Here is a 16,686-nt window from a genome sequence, read left to right as displayed (position 1 = left end):
TGTTTTACAAATTTTCTTATCATGCTTTCAAATGATGACCATGCTTTATTTTCCTTTATCATCAATATTATTTCTGTATGAAATCTCTTCTCTAAAGCCAACAAAATCAAAAGGAACCAGTCTGCCATGCTCTTTAAAGAACCTCTTAAAGTTTCTTAAAGAGAATGTGAGATAGTTAACATGTATGAATGTTCAGCTATGTTGGTTTTTTTTCTTTTTCTCTGGACATCCACATCCCATCCAGGTTGCACATACCCACTTGTCTATGAGAACATATTATTAATCAGTGCTTAAACTTGGTTGAGAAAATAGTACATTTTTGGACTCATGGAGTTGATGAGTCCAAAAATGGGTCTCACTTCAGGTTCATTTGGATCCAGAGGCTCAAACTATGTCATCAAGGCTTTTCTTACCAATCTTTCATCTGTTTCCTGCTGCACATATTGGATCACTTTCTCCAACAATGATCTTCCTATATGCAGTCAAGAGGATGATCGCCAGATCCAGCATCCCTGTTTAGCAATCCCAGTGGAAAGAGAGATTTTTCTCTCCTAATTTCCATAGATTAATTCTAGGTATAAAGTCTGATTGGTCCTATGATCTCATGCCCCCACACTAGGACCACTTAATTTCCAGGGCATGGCTGTCCTATCACACAACACCAGGGGGCACCATTCACATCCAAGTCCACGGCAGGGGTGGCATTTGGAGTTACTACAGTTGTGCTACATGGTGACCCTGTCCCCAAAGATAGGATATTAAGAACAGACAGGCCTGTAGCATACAGTACCCCTGTATCCAGGAGGGCAGTGTATGTTTCCAGAAGAAAGCGAATGATGGGAAAATATCTGGAGAGCCAAAATAAACTGAAAATCCACCTCAATAAATAACCCCAGAGTAAGAAGAAATAAAAAAGAAAATTCCACACCAACCCTCCCTATGCCTTCTCTGTGTATGTGAGTAGAATGGGGGAACCAGAGGTAAATACAGAACTCTTTCAACCCTCAGAAGAAATCATTGTGTCTGCAAGATATTGCAGTGAGGAGTCTCCTCTCCTTTAAGGAAACAAGAACACCAACACGTGTGTGGGCGCACGCACACACACACACACGCACACACACACGCACACACACACACGGGAAAAAACGCTGATTTATGATACAAACAACAAAGTCCAGCCCACCTCTTAAAATATAGCTAGTGTCTGCTTCAGAAGCCACTTTTGGTCCTGAGAACCACCCTCCCCCCTTTTTTTTTGTAAAGAGCTAAAACTCTAGAAGCAAGGCACAAGGACCAGCTCATGTTTGCAACATCTCATCTCTTCCAACTCTCAACTCTGATGGATTCCTGGATTCATGATGTGCCCCTGAGAACCTGTGAATTACCCCATGCCACTAGCTCCAGAGACTCGCTGGCAGGCCACTGGGGAGGCAGCCAAGTGAGTACGGGCCACCTTGGTGCATGTCGCTCCCTCTGACCTGAACAACCAGCCCCTCCCACACCACCACCCCCTCCCAGTCCACCCACAGAGCTGCCAGGAAGAGGGCAGTAGTCAGGCAGGGGGCAGGCACCCTCATTTGCTTCTCATCTGCAGCCCATTTCTTTGCAGTTAAATGGTGTCTGGTCTTTGCTCCTCTTGGCAAGTTGTGTAGAGAAATACTTAAAGCACTTTTTAAAAAATACAGATTCCTGGGGCTCTTCTCAGACCTCATCATACAAATAACTAGGGGTGGAGGACTGGGAATCTGTATTTACGTTTAGTCCTGTAAGTTGATGTTGATGCCAAGGCTGAGAACCACTGTGATCACACCTTTGGCCCTTGTTTGAGACTCAGGCATCATGAACAGAAACCTCAGAGCAACTTGACACCAGGTCTCCCTCCAAGAAGTCTTTGCGGATTTATATTGCTATTTTCTGCTCAGGACCACTTATATCCTTGCAACCTACTGAAAACAACAGTAACTGAGTAACAGTGCTTTTGTTTATGTGGGTTATAACTACTGATGTGTAACATGTTAGCAATTAATATGGAGAAGCTTTAAAATATCTAATAAACTCTTTCCATGTTAACATAATACACTTTTATTTAAAAAAAAAACTGCACTTAAATAATCCAGTGAAGAAGTGGGCAAAAGATATGAATAGACACTTCTCCAAAGAAGACATCCAGATGGCTAACAGACACATGAAAAAATGTTCAACATCACTCATCATCAGGGAAATACAAATTAAAATCACAATGAGATACTACCTCACACCAGTCAGAGTGGCTAAAATTAACAACTCAGGCAACAACAGATACTGGTGAGGATAAGGAGAAAGAGGGTCTCTTTTGCACTGCTGGTGGGAATGCAAACTGGTGCATCCATTCTGGAAAACAGTATGGAGGTTCCTCAAAAAATTAAAAATAGAACTACCCTACAACCCAGCAATTGCACTACTAGGTATTTATCCAAAGGATGCAGGTATGCTGTTTTGAAGGAGCACATGCACCCCCATGCCTATAGCAGCCCTATCAACAATAACCAAAGTAGGCAAAGTGCCCAAATGTCCATTGATGGATGAATGGATGAAGAAGATGTGGTATATATATACAATGGAGTATTACTCAGCAATCAAAAAGAATGAAATCTTGCCATTTGCAACTACGTGGATGGAAATAGAGGGTATATACTAAGTGAAATTAGTCAGAGAAAGACAAATATCATATGACTTCATTCATATGAGGACTTTAAGATAAAAAACAGATGAACATATGGGAAGGGAGGCAAAAATAATACAAAATCAGGGAGGGGGACGAAAACATAAGAGACTCTTAAATATGGAGAACAAAGAGGGTTGCTGGAGGGTTGGGGGGTGGAGATGGGCTAAATGGGCAAAGGAGCATTAGGGAGGACACTTGCTGGGATGAGCACTGGGTGTTATAAATAGGGGATGAATCACTGGAATCTACTCCTGAAATCATTTTTGCACTATACTAAATAACTTGGATGTAAATTTTAAAATAAATAAAAATACAAAATTTAAAAACTGTACTTTTCATAATTTAAAAAAAAACAGTGAGAAGAAGTGATGCTGTTTGACATTTTTAGGTATCTCTTTAACATGTGACTTAATAGAAGACAGCCAGCTTCTTAGATTTGCTTTTACATTTAATCTGTGGCTGTATCACACATCATGCTGCCCCTGGAAAACTACACTGGACGCTCATGAGAAAATGAGAGCAAGAAAAGCAAATAATGGTTTAGTATTATTAGGAAAATAAGTTTGACCTTATGGAGACCCTTTGGAAAGGTCTTCAGCATCCCCCGGTAGTCCCCACATCACACCGTGAGGACCCCCTGTTCTAGTCCATCCCTCACACTACGTCCTCTCTGCCTTCACACACATGCTCACTTTTCTAATTTCAGCGATTGTGCATTCTGATCCCTTTTTAATTTTTACAAATGTTTGACTTGTTTCCCTAATCGTGTGTGTGTGTGTGTGTGTGTGTGTGTGTGTGTGTGTGTGTGTGCTCAATCATTAGCTTTAAGGAATAGAAATCCACTCAAGCTAGGTTAAACCAAGGAAGATTTATGGTGAAGAAACAGGGAAATTTTACAAAACTCCACATGGGAGGTGCAGCAAGGTCCCCACTGTGTTTCTTCCCAGACCTCATGGCTCTGGGCTCACTCTCCATATAGGTCCTCAGCGAGGCTCTCACCCTCTCAGGGAAGGCTTTGGGTTACCACGAAGGTATCTCTGATGAACCTTAGAGTTCCATGTCCAACAACTTAATAGCAAGTCTGTGTTTTAAAATCCTAGCTGAGAAATCTGGTTGGTCCAGCGTGAAGAAGTTCCCAGGAGGGGTGGTAGAGCATTTCTGATGTTTTATTTATATCCACAGAGACAAAGCCCCCATCAGGGACCCCAAAAGTAACCAAGTATTAAGTAACACTGGTTCTCCATCTTGTTGTTCAAAGGTGGTCTAATTACAGAAGATCATAGACCATAGAAGATCATAGACCATAGACTGGGCTGTCCTGTTCAGGTTGTAGGGTCTCACACAGAACAGAGTATGTGTGGTGGAGAGGTAGTGGGCATCCCCAGCACAGACCGCCAGTGCCGTTCAGTAGAAATATCACATGATATCATGTTCAGAAATTTTTAACAGTCACATTTAAAAAGTAAAAATAAACTAGCGAAATTAACTTTAACATATTTTAACCTAACATATCCAAAATATTACCTCAACATGTAATCAGTACAAAAAAAACAATAATGAGAAATTTTACATCCTTTTGTACTACAGTCCTCAAAATCAGTGTGTATAAAATACGTCTTCAGCGGTACACTAAAATTTTCATCAGAAATACTTGACCTGCATTTAAGAGCTCACAAAATTTATAACTGAAAAAGCAAACCCATATACCCAAGCTGTTCCCAACACACTCAGAACTTCCCTGGGAATGGAATCAAATATCAGTTTGAAATGCTTAATTAATTGTAATGAAATGAAATTAAATTAAAATTTCAGTTTTTCAGCTGCATTAGCCACATCTCAAGTGTTCAGTAGCCACACATGAGTGGGAGCTGCATTTCATACACAGCAGGTGTAGACTGAGAGCCAGAAACCAGGTCTCTTACGTTCTTTGCGCCCCCCACAGCCCGCACAGAAGTTCCTGGCAGGTATGCTCAACAAGCTTTGGGGATGGAAACTGTCCAAGTTAGGACTGCTCAAGGCTAATTGCGGAAGGACTCTTGGAAGCTGCATGTCAATGCTTTCTTTAACAGATCCTATCATTTTAAATTCATTAAAGAACCTTGTTAGTTAAAGGAATCCTACTGTGATTTAACTCATTTATCAAATAAATCACCTTTCAGTCATTTGTGTAAAAAAAAAAATTCTTCTATCAGGTTTAGGCAACGCACAGACCTACAAAAACCAATTGAAGGCCATCTGGCAAGTGAGTAACCTGAGAAGCCTTAAGTCACGTCCTCCACCCTCCTGAAGCCCAAGTGAGTTTTACAAAAGTCCTAGACCACCTGAAGCAAAAAGGTGTGATTTCTGGTTCTCTTTGGCTGCTACTGGCGGCAATGAAGTGGACCGGTCCTCCTGCATGCTGGAGTGGTGATGGAAATCACGAACAAAGGTTGGTAAGAGAGCTAACAGCCTTAAGCTCTTTTCCAACAGATGGGACTGTAATCAAAAGGACTGCTCCGTAATGCCACAAATCAGATTTCCACAAGGATTTCTGAAATCTGATGCCTTTACATCTGTCCATTATACTCTAAAGCTGTCTATAGGTACATCGCCTATTTTGACGGAAGTGAATTATTTAAAGCCTCCCTTTGTTCAACCAAATAAGCATTTGAATGTTTGGTGTTGGCCAAACAAGCTGTCCCTTTGTTCCTTCCTTCATTCATTTATTCATCAAACCCTCACTGGGTGCTACCAAATGTCAGGTGCCAAGCTAGGGAGCTAGAAACATGAGGAAAAATAAGAATAGATCTTCCCACAGGAGCTCACAACCAGTTAGGAAAGTCAGATGTACTCATAAATTACTGCCAGTGAGATTCAGTGCAAGACAATTCTGTCAGGAAGACGGAGAAGAGAACTGAGAAAGGTTTTTGCATAAAGATACCCTCGAGATGGGTGTAGAAAGCTGGAGAGCTGCGGCCAGAAAAAAGTGAAGAAGGGGGTAGAGAATGGACACCGCTGCTATCGTTACAAGAGACAAAGTCTCCTATGTGGTCTCGCCACTTCCACTTTGGCCCCACTGTGGTTTGTTTGCCAGTCACACAGCTGTTGGCATGATCCTTGTAAAATGTCAATCAGAGTCCATCACTCCCTGATCTCAAACTTCCAATAGCTTCTGAACACACCTGGAATAAAATCCAAAGTCCTCAACCTTACATGATGGCACACTGTTATACTAGAGACCTCCTCCCTTCCTTCCACGCTCCCCCGGCTCACCATTGCAACCACAGTGGCCTCCTTGATGGTCTTCAACCATTCCACGCAAGCTCCTATCTCAGGGTCTTTGCTATGCCTCCTTTGGCAATCCTACATAAAGCAGAACTCTCCTGTCATTCTGTCCCCTGGTCCTGCTTGATTTCTCTGCACAACAATCAGGACTATGATATCACATCACGTATTTAGCTAGTCACTTGTGTACTATCTGATTTCTCCCTTAGAATTTAAGCACCATGAGGGCAGGCGCTTGGTCTGTTTTGTCCACAGTTATGTCACCGGTGCCTAGAAGAGGGCTGTCACAAGGCAGGCTCCCCAAAAGGATTTGTAGAATGAATAAACAATTGAATGAGGCTAGGGAAAATGTGTATATTTCAAGAGGTTGCAAGTATCCAGCATGACTAGTGTAGGGGCGGGGAAAGCGGCAGATAGGAGCAGCCAGAAATGGATAGATGCTCAGTGACCAGATCATGAAAAGCCCTGTACTCCTGGCCAAGGGTGAGGGCTGTATTCTGAGAATGACATAATCACATCTGCATGGTTAAAAGAGAAGTCAGGCTGCCGTGTGGTGGGGAGGGATTGCAGGTAAAGAGGCATCTAGTTTGCTCATCTGTAAATGGACATAACAACAACATCCTGGTCAGCAGCTAAGCTACGGTGATGACTAAGGAAGTTAATGCATGCAAAACACGGCGCACAGTACCTAGCAAAAGGAAGTTATCAATACTAGTATCATAATACCACCAATACGAGGGAAGCTCGGACAGTGATGTCCACACTTCTGCTCAAGAGACTGACTGCTTGGAGGCTGGTGCCTTTGATCCTGATAGGATCTACAGAAGGAGAAATTCATTTCTGGAAACTGAGAATAAATTCTATTTTGGGCAACTGCAGTTTGAAATAACTGTGGGATATCCAGGTGAGATCAGGTAAGAAGTCTGACATAAAGGTCTCCAGCTCAAAAGGGAAGTTGTTTTTTTTTTATGTTTTTTAAGTTTACTTATTTATTTTCGAGAGAGGGAGAGTGAGAGAAAGCACAAACCTGGGAGAGGCAGAGAGAGGAGACAGAATCCGAAGCAGGTGCTAGGCTCCATGCCATCAGCACTGAGCCTGATGCAGGGCTTGAGCCCCAAACCATAAGAACATGACCTGAGCTGAAGTCGGATGTTTAACTGACTGAGCCACCCAGGTGCCCCTCAAAAGGGAAGTTTCAACCAAAGATAAACAGGAATCCCTTACCTTAAAAGCAATTGTCCTGGTCACTTACAAGCAAACCCTGAATCCAAAGTACTCAAAGTAAACTCACCAGGGTAAAAAGCCCCAACAAGAAACATCTTATTGAGTCGAAAAGCAAACCACCATTGCAGAATTGACTCCAATGCTGAGCCACTCAGTAACTCCTGCAAATGTTCCCATAGTCCTCCTTTGCATTTCCTCCAGGCACAGAGAAAAGAGTTTCACACGCTTAGGCTTTTCTACATCTTTCTCGAAGGCTTTCTCCGATTTCCTATTTTCCAATGTGCCCCTGTAAGAAAGCTGAATAAGCTCCAGGAGTCTAAATATTACCACTGAGAGACCTCTTAGCTTTGAAGGTATTTTTTTTTTCTGAGCTGAGTGAATTTTAAAACTCACAATGTTCCACTCCTACTCCTGCTTCAAGAATCTGAGAATACATGCATGAGGGAGGTTATAAGGTGCTGAGGATGTGAGTGCATATCAAGTCCCCCAGGGGCTACAGTTTGAAGAACACCAGGCAGGGCAGAGATGGGGGTGGCTCTGTAACCGGTGCAGAAAAAAGAGGCTTGACTTCATGCCATTTAAAGTACAGTGGAACTAGGCTCATACATGCATGCATGCATTCACTCATTCATTCAATAAATAGCTATTTAGTACCTAAAATATGTGCCAGGTTCTATGCCTCCTGTAGCAGAAGCAACAGAAAACAAGACAGACATGGTCTCTCCTGGAGCTTCGTGTCTTGTTTCCTATTTCCCAGACCCACAGGGATACCTAAAGTACAGAAAATTCTTGTTCCTTCCTCATTTTCATTCATTCATTCAGCAAAGATTTATTGAGGGTGCTGTGCTGGTCTCTAGGGTTACAATGTTGACTAGAATTGGGTAGTTATAATTAAGCTTAAATGTAATGGTGAAGTAAACACAGTGTGCCAGTAGTGGTTGTAGGAAGGGCCCTGTGACAGAATTAGTTTGTCCACCAACTTTTTGATATTGCAAACCCCCTCAGTGTGTGTGTGGGGGGGGGATAGTTATGTCCCTTCTTCTTGAATTTGGCCTGGTTCTGGGATTGTGTTGACCACTAGAATATGGCAGAAGTGATGTTTCACTGAGGCTTTAAAGTAGTGGCAGGATCCTCTCTTGCAATGCTTGCTCTAGGGGAAGCCAGTAATGGGCCAATGTAATGTAATGCCATTGCAATGGCAATGCCAATGTAATGGGCCTGAAGCTAGCTTCCATGTATGAAGCCCAAGCTAGCTGTGTAGAGAGGCTGTGGGGAGAGAGGCCCAGCGAGTCCTGATTCATCAGCTGTTGCAGCTAGGTGGCAACACTTAGGTGAAGAAGCCATCTTGGATATTTCATGTTGGATGGCGCTTTGGTCTGAATGTTTGTCTCCCCAAAATTCATGTTTTGAAATCCTCATGCCCAATGTGATACATTAGGTAGTGGGCCTTTGGGTGGTGCTTAGGTTATAAGGGTGGAGCCCTCATACATGAAATTAGCATTCTTATCAAAAAGAATTCACAAGGCTCCCTAGCTCTTTCCACCAAGTCAGGACACAGCAAGAAGGAACCAGCTATGACCCCGGAGGAAGACCTTTCTCTGACCATGCTAGCACCCTGATCTTGGACCTCCAGCCTCCAGAACTATGAAAAATGAATTTGTTTATAAGCTAACCAGTCTGTGGTATTTTGTTATAGAATCCAAAATTGACTCAAACAGATGTAAAGGGCCTCTCTGAAGACATGGCATTTAGTTTGAGACCCAAGGGATGAGAAGGATTTTGACACACGAGCACCAAGAGGAACAGCATTGCAGGCAGTGGAAAGAAATGTCTGAGATCCAGAGATAGAGTTCTTGAGATGTTCAAGGAGCTGAGATTCACCCAGTGGGGCAGAAGCATAGGGAGCAAGGTCAAGAGCTAAAGATTAGACTGGTAAGAGGACAAGGACAGATCAAGAAGGCCTTGTCAGCCAAGGCAACATATCTGAGCTGTGTTCTAAGTAGAAAGGGTACACCTTCAACAATTCTAAAAACAAAAGCAACATGATCTATATTAAGTCACTGCTGTTGCTCAGCACTGAGAAAAGTACCTGGCATATTGAGAAGGTATTCAAAAAACAAATAATAAGAATGGATTGGAGGGGAGCCTGGCTCAGTCATTTAAGTATCTGACTCTTGATTTTGGTTCAGGTCATGATCTCATGGTTCCTGAGATGGAACCCCACATCTGGTTCTATGCTGACAGCATGGAGCCTGTTTGGGATTCTCCCTCTCTCTTTCTGCCCTTCTCCACATTCATGTGCTCTCTCTTGCACTCTCTCTCTAAAAATAAATAAACTTTAAAAAGTAATAATAATGCATTATTTTCCAATAATGGATTGGAGAGGGTTATAAGAGTAAATGAAGGGAGACCAGTTGGGAAGCCATGCAATGGCTTGGCTGGAGGTGGAGAGAAGAGGGAAGTGTTGAGAAATAGCCAGAGGTAGAAGAAGTAAGACTCAAGTTCACACTCCAAGTGTATCAGTTGCATGACCTTGAGCAAATCAAACTCCCTGAGCTTCCAATTCTTCACCTGTGAAAACGTCTCAATATAAATTCTCTAATTCACACTGGTAGTAAAAGAATCTCATGAAAAAATATTTTAAAAAGCACCTTGTCAAACTCTGTGTTGCAAACTCACGTGAAGAGGCATGACTGTTACGATTGCATTTTTTCCCTAATGGCCTGATGGGTTCTCAGAAACACAGTCACTGGTTTTCACCGCGTCTCCTAGGTTTCTAGGGTGGTGAGTATGTGAGCGCAATCCCTCTGGTCTCTGAGACTGGCACCATGATGTCATGAGCCATTCTACCTCTTGAAGCTCCTCGCCAGGGTCATGAGAAGCCCCTTTCCGTTTAGAGCAACAGTTCTCAAATTTGAACACACATCAGAAGCTCCTGGAAGGCTTGTTGATCTAGACTTGGAAGATAATATATATCATAAATCCAACATTAAAGCACAGACCACAGTAGACACCAAAGTCTCAGACAATGCCTCTCTGCAAAATCAAATCCATTCTTTTTTTTCATGTGTGAGGGCTCGAGGCAAGTGCCTCTTTAGGCCTTAGGTCTTAACAGTCCTTGCTCTCTTGATGAACTCCATGGAAAGTGCTGATTTTGAACCTTACATAAAACTGCTAGCTGTGTGGGGCCCACTGGTCTCCTGAGGGCCAGTACTGTAATTTGCTACAGTTGTCAGCCTCCAAAGGCTCTACGGGTCATTATCGCAGGCTGCTTACTCAGCCTTTCCTCAACCCATGCTTCCATGGAAGGAATGCTGCCTAGTTCTGCCACCTAACCTGCCTCCCCAGCAGCCCTGCCCTCTCTCTTCTCACTAATTATATTTCCCTGTCTAGTGTTACTTTTTTGCGTTACTGGGTCCAAAGATCCCTCAAACCTTTATCGCTCCAACTGTCGTTCATGTTACCCTGCAGAAAAGCAGCATAATAGGGAGAGATTCAGGGTGCAGACCTTGAGGTTAGCCTCCCTGAGTGCGAAGTCTGCCTCTGCCTCCCTCTGCCTGTTACACTACAACCTTGTAGTCTCCAGGCTTCCATTTCCTCAGCTACAAAGTGAGGGAAATGGCAGTGCTTGCTTCAAGGGTCAGTGTGAGGATGAAAGAGAGCATTCATGGAAAATGCACAGAATAGTGCCTGGCATGTAGCAAGCGTTCATTAAGCGTTGCTGACGTTTATATTCATAGCAGGTACCTTGCGGTACGGTAATAGCCTACCCATTTATGGGTCTGTTCATCAGATTCTGAATTCCTTGAGGACAGATAGGGTCTTAAGCACTGTTACCTGCCTTATACCCTGTGCAATGTGTGACACGTATTAGATGCTCAACTGCTTCTTGAATGAGTGTCACAAAAACAACTGGAAGACTGTGTTCTAGCAATGGTAGGTCAATCATGTCTTCATAAGAGAAAGGCAGCAAATGCTGGATAGCATACTCTCCATCATTCTAAGAATCAAAATGACAGAAAGTTGGTCGGGAGGATAAGTGTAACACAACTGTATTCCTATGTGCACTTGTTGTATATGTTTTATTACTGTGTGCTTAAGGTGCTGGAACATGTAAAGCGGTAATGACCAGGTTCCTGAAGAAGTTGGGGTGTAGGGATCTTGAACCTGAAACACCTTGACCATTCATGAAGAAGCTGCATAAATGAATGGAGAACCATTTGTTTTTGCATAGGACTCGCTTTGTTTAAGAAAGTGGCATAGAGAGAATCATATAGTAATTCAATAAGACAGACTGAAGAGAGGGAACAGAGTCCTAAGGAAAATGTAGGTTAAAAGCAAGATGGAGCTGGGAGTGAGGTTTGTCCCTGAAATGCTTGCCATCCAGTCCTATGCATTTTTCAGAGGTGGATCACACATTTGAAACAGAGTTTTCTATCGGTTTTTGTGTGAAAACCATAAAACAACCAATTACATGAGTCGTAACATTGGAATAATAATGCTAACAGCTAGCATCTATCAAGTGCTTACTCGGTGCCAGCTTTGACTCCAAGTGCTTTGCATGTATTAACTCTTAGTCCTTGCATTGATCCTAGGAGGTAGGAGCGGGCCAAGGTCATGAAGCTGGTACACAGTTTTGAAACCAAGTATGTTGGCTTCATGCTTTTAAAGTATACCAGTTGTTTTAAACAAGAACAACTAGATCTCATATAAAAAGATATGGAGGAAGCTTTGGATGACATTTTTCTTTTGGTTCTTGAATTTTCCTAGGGATCGTATCTGAGAAGTATAGAAGACCCTCCAAACAGAAAAGGCAGTTGAATGTATGCTCACCTAAGGCAGTTCTCAAAGTTGACTGCACATTAGTAGCACTGAGCACCTTGTTAGAAATGCATGTTCTTGCTTCTTTTTCCAGGCTGACTGAATCAGAAGCTCTAGATTTGGAGCTCAACGGTCTGCATTTTAACAAGCCTTCCAGGAGCTTCTGATGTGTGTTCAAATTTGAGAACTGTTGCTCTAAACGGAAAGGGGCTTCTCATGACCCTGGCGAGGAGCTTCAAGAGGTAGAATGGCTCATGACATCATGGTGCCAGTCTCAGAGACCAGAGGGATTACGCTCACATAAACTCACTACCCTAGAAACCTAGGAGACGCGGTGAAAACCAGTGACTGTGTTTCTGAGAACCCATCAGGCCATTAGGGAAAAAATGCAATCGTAACAGTCATGCCTCTTCACGTGAGTTTGCAACACAGAGTTTGACAAGGTGCTTTTTAAAATATTTTTTCATGAGATTCTTTTACTACCAGTGTGAATTAGAGAATTTATATTGAGACGTTTTCACAGGTGAAGAATTGGAAGCTCAGGGAGTTTGATTTGCTCAAGGTCATGCAACTGATACATCTTGGAGTGTGAACTTGAGTCTTACTTCTTCTACCTCTGGCTATTTCTCAACACTTCCCTCTTCTCTCCACCTCCAGCCAAGCCATTGCATGGCTTCCCAACTGGTCTCCCTTCATTTACTCTTATAACCCTCTCCAATCCATTATTGGATAATAATGCATCATTATTACTTTTTAAAGTTTATTTATTTATTTTGAGAAAGAGCAAGAGAGAGAGAGAGAGTGAGAGCACATGAAAGAAGAGAGGAGCAGAAAGAGAGGGGGAGAGAGAATCCCAAGCAGGTTCTGTGCTGTCAGCATGACAGCTTGATCTCATGAATCATGAGATCACAACCTGAGCCGAAATCAAGAATCAGACACTTAACTGACTGAGCCAGGTGCCGGGCACCAGAGCTAAAGATTAGAGTGGCAAGAGGGCAGGGACAGATCAGGAAGGCCTTGTCAACCATGGCAAGGTATCTGAGTTGTTTTCTAAGTAGAAAGGGAACACCTTCAACGAGTCTAAACAGGTCCACAGCAGTAGCCAACACATACAGGTTGTGCGATTTCCTGCAAGCTGTGACCTGCTCATCTGTCTCTATGTCTCACGACTGTTTATCTGGCTCTCCAACCCCCATTTCAACACTCACTTCCTTAGCTCCTCCAACACTGTGTGAGCTCCCATTACTATGGTCAAGCCCTGTTCCCACAACACTTTTAGTGGCCCAACTGATCTACAGGAGATGACTTTTCCCAAGTACAATTCAGTCTGTAAGGTAATGAACCAACTAGTATTTTTGAAAATTCAAAATGTCATCAGAAATACCTGAAGAGCTTTTTAAAAATTTGTATTTTGGGGGTGCCTGGGTGGCTCAGTCGGTTGAGTGTCCGGCTTTGGCTCAGGTCATGATCTCACGGACTGTGAGTTCAAGCCCCGCTTCAGGCTCTGTGCTGAGAGCTCAGAGCCTGGAGCCTGCTTTGGATTCTGTGTGCCCCCTCTCTCTCTTCCCCTCCCCCACTCATGCTCTGTCTCTCTCTGTCTCAGAAATAAACAAACATTAAAAAAATTTCTTTTAATTTGTATTTTCAAAAATTTCTATTTTCCTGGGCTCTCCTTTAGACCTATGATTCAAAATCGCAGTAATGGGGCCCAGGATTCTGCATTTTAACAAGGATGCCCGGTGGCTCTTGAGCACCTACAACTTAAAACAATTATTATTGGGGTTAAGCATCCGACTCTTGATTTTGGCTCAAGTTATGATCTCACAGTCATGGGATCAAGCCCCACATCAGGCTCCACACTGAGCAAGGAACCTGCTTGGGATTCTCTCTCTCCCTGTCTCTGCCCCTCTCCCCTGCTAGCTCTGTCTCTCTCTCTCTCAAAACAGATAAACATTAAAAAAAGAAACATAAAACAATTATATTATTGCTCAGACTAAAAATGTTTGAGATCACTGAAAACAGCATTTCAGTGCACACAGACTAGTAGTACATGCAAAGAAATATTATGTTGGTACTAAAATTTTAGGCTGCATTTTCACAACTTATAAGATATTTTATAAGGCATATTATTGTCATTGATGAGAGGCCCCCGAATCTCCAACTTTTCACAGAGCTAAGGGACAGGTGTGGCCCGATGTGGTTCAGATAGCTGCAATAATTTATTTCCTTATGCACCAAACTACCACTGGCCACTGGTCATGTGCTACCAACTGTGTGAAGACCTGGAGATAACTAAGAGCATCTCTTGTCCTCATGGAGTATAAGCTCCAGTAGGGGAAATGTAAATGTGAGAAGAGCTCCCATTTATTGGATGCTTACTATGTGGCCATCTACATGCAGCATTTCATTAACAATCTTATAAGAGACAGACTCTTACTAAACTCATTCTCCAGGCAAGAAAGTTAAGGCTTAACAAGCTGATGGCCCAGGGTCAATAACCCAAGACTCCTAACCTCTGTACTGTCCCACATCCTGAAGAATAATGAAAGCTGGTCACGATTTACAGGCACCTTGGGCGTGAGGCCTGAAGAGTAAATCAGAATGGCAGAAACCGTAAAGTGAGAAGGAACAATTTAAACCATAAAATGATTTTGGAACAATCTTGAAATCATCCATATCTCTTCCACTGCTTGGGATTTGGTAGTCAGAAGGCAGAATTATTTCATTTCCCTACAAATCTGCAGATAAATGCTTGATTCCTTTTGTTAGGAAAGACAGCTCTGTTAAGACATCCTGACAAGACTCCGTGTTCCCCTGCTGTATCTAAAAGTTAGACAATTTGGATATGCAGAAACCTGATACAGGCCTTGACTACAGAAGGCTTGAGGCGGTAGGAATCTGGAGGAACTGTTTGCTTTGGTTATAGCACGTTTTCATCTCAAAACTCTTCCCTCCTATCACGGTAGAAAGGTTTCTCTTGGGGAGAAGATACTTCTGTGATTGCTATAAACCTGGGTCCAAAGCTCAAAACATTACACTGCTCTCTCCCCTGAAGGCTCTTGACATTCTGATAATGAAATTGCCAATTATTATGAAATGGCTTTTTCTTTGTATGTTTGAGGTTACTCTGAAACTCCAGCAGGCCATGACTATGAGAAGACGGCTCTTGGGACTACGGGAATCATCATGAGACATTAACTAAGGTTTCCAGTCTGGGGATCCAGGATCTAGTCATAGCTGCTACACTCCTTCAGAGCCCCTTGAGACTCCCACACTGCCAAATTCCCAGGAGTGCCCTCAGAACCCCAAAATACCCCTGGGCCCCTCCCAGCTGAGCTCCCCTATGCCCCATTACCAAACCAAGTACCTTTGGAACAAAATATCTGGTACAAAACACCCAGATTCCCTGTTTCCCCACCAAACCCTTTAGTATAAGGTTGGTTACACAGTCCTGATCCCCACCCGGTTCAAGCCTCTGAGGGTTGGATCTTATGCCTCCTTGCAGATCTCCAGTACTGGTCTTGTTCATCTGTTCATTTTTAATTGATGGCATCCTGGAATATCACTGATCTATACTGGTCTTCCCATTACCAAACACTGCCTGAAACATGCCAAAGATGGCTACAGCCTTCACACAGTGAGGATAAGGAGCCTTATCCTCACTCAGTGTGGCCTTGGTGGAGAGTCCCATAGGACCCCAGCATTCCAGCGGGCACATATGCCCAGACTCTCCTCTTTCTCCCCCGGGTTCCTGATAACTCAGTTTCATCTTTCTTCCCCATTTCATTCTCATTGGCCTTTGCCAGAAATATTTATATTAATCCCTATCCAATAAATGTTTGACATTTTACTAACAGAATTCAAAGCAGGATCTTTGTTATGAACAGAATGGCGCCCCCATACCCACCCCAACAAAGTCTGTATGTTGAAGCTCTAACCTCCAATGTGACTGTATTTGGAGATAAAGGCCTTTAGGAGGTTAAAGGTTAAACTTCCTAAGGTTTAAGGTTAATATTCCTAAGGCTAAATAAGGTCATAGGGTAAGATCCTAATCCAGTAAGATTGGTGGCCTTATAAGAGGAAGATATGTCTCTTCTCTGTCTCTCCAGGCACACGCAGCTAGGAAAGGCCATGTAAGTGCACAGAGGGTAGGCAGCCAACTGCGAGCCAGGAAGACAGCTCTCACCGGAACTCAGCCAGGAGGGCACCCTGATCTCACACTTCCAGCCTGCAGAACTGTGCAAAATAAATTTCTGTGGTTTAAACCACCCAGTCATCTATTATGGTAGCCCAAGCTGCCTAAGACAGTCTTTTCCTAAATTATAATAAATTAGGCTAACAAATTACACCATGATATGTACTATGATGCAGGTAAATATCATGCAACAATGGACTAACCCAGCCTTGAGGGTAGGAAATCTTCTCAGAAGAAATGATATCTAAAGCTAAATCCTAAAGGACGAAAGGAACAGAAAGTATCTCCAAAGGAGAAGTGGGCATGTGCAAAACTCAGAGGGTGAGAAAGACCATGGCTTCATTGGGCACTGCACCTGCTTCAATATGGCAGAAGAGGAGAGTAGAAAGAATTGAATGGCCAAAGGTGGGACTGAAGATATTAGCAGGGATCACCTTAGAAGGCCTTTCAGGTCATGTAAAGAAATTTTAAATTTATT

Source organism: Panthera tigris, chromosome D1, assembly GCF_018350195.1.
Source record: "Panthera tigris isolate Pti1 chromosome D1, P.tigris_Pti1_mat1.1, whole genome shotgun sequence".
In the NCBI taxonomy this organism is placed as follows: domain Eukaryota; kingdom Metazoa; phylum Chordata; class Mammalia; order Carnivora; family Felidae; genus Panthera; species Panthera tigris.
The sequence above is the reverse complement of the archived record's forward strand: the minus strand, read 5'-3'. Positions refer to the sequence as shown.